Source organism: Penaeus monodon, chromosome 24, assembly GCF_015228065.2.
Source record: "Penaeus monodon isolate SGIC_2016 chromosome 24, NSTDA_Pmon_1, whole genome shotgun sequence".
In the NCBI taxonomy this organism is placed as follows: Eukaryota; Metazoa; Arthropoda; class Malacostraca; order Decapoda; family Penaeidae; genus Penaeus; species Penaeus monodon.
In genome coordinates this window covers 6,061,199-6,061,508 of record NC_051409.1, presented here as the reverse complement: position 1 = coordinate 6,061,508, position 310 = coordinate 6,061,199, and the positions used below count along the sequence as shown (strand labels likewise).

The 310-nt window shown below is 37.4% G+C and overlaps 1 long non-coding RNA gene across 1 annotated transcript in view; it reads right to left on the bottom strand.

Annotated features, from left to right (window-relative positions):
• Positions 1–209: 209 nt before the first annotated feature.
• The window catches only part of LOC119588983, a 67,398-nt gene continuing 67,297 nt past the window's right edge, over positions 210–310 (bottom strand). The window contains exon 2 of the long non-coding RNA XR_005230147.1: positions 210–307. This is a non-coding gene — a long non-coding RNA (uncharacterized LOC119588983). The remainder of the gene's footprint in view (positions 308–310) is intronic.

Genomic DNA, 310 nt, shown 5'->3' with positions numbered 1-310 from the left:
TCAAAAGGCTTGAACAAGCTAGTCTAGTGTTCACTTGTTTGTTGAACAGCGCTGCCGAAAGAGGAGAAAGAGAAAAAAAAGAAAATACGTGATCTAACCGGCTATCGGGACGCGCCAAAATGGAACCCTGATTTAGACACAAAAAGACATTACCTTTTCTTGTAGTTTTTTTTCTTGTCGAAAGATCAAAAGGTCGTCAAAGAGATGTATTTTCTTTTTTTTTCTCCTTTTTTCTTGCTTTTGAGTTGATGGCTCTAGTAGCTGAGTTTTTTTTCTCTCTCTTTGTTTCGAAGCTTCTTCCAAAGATCTG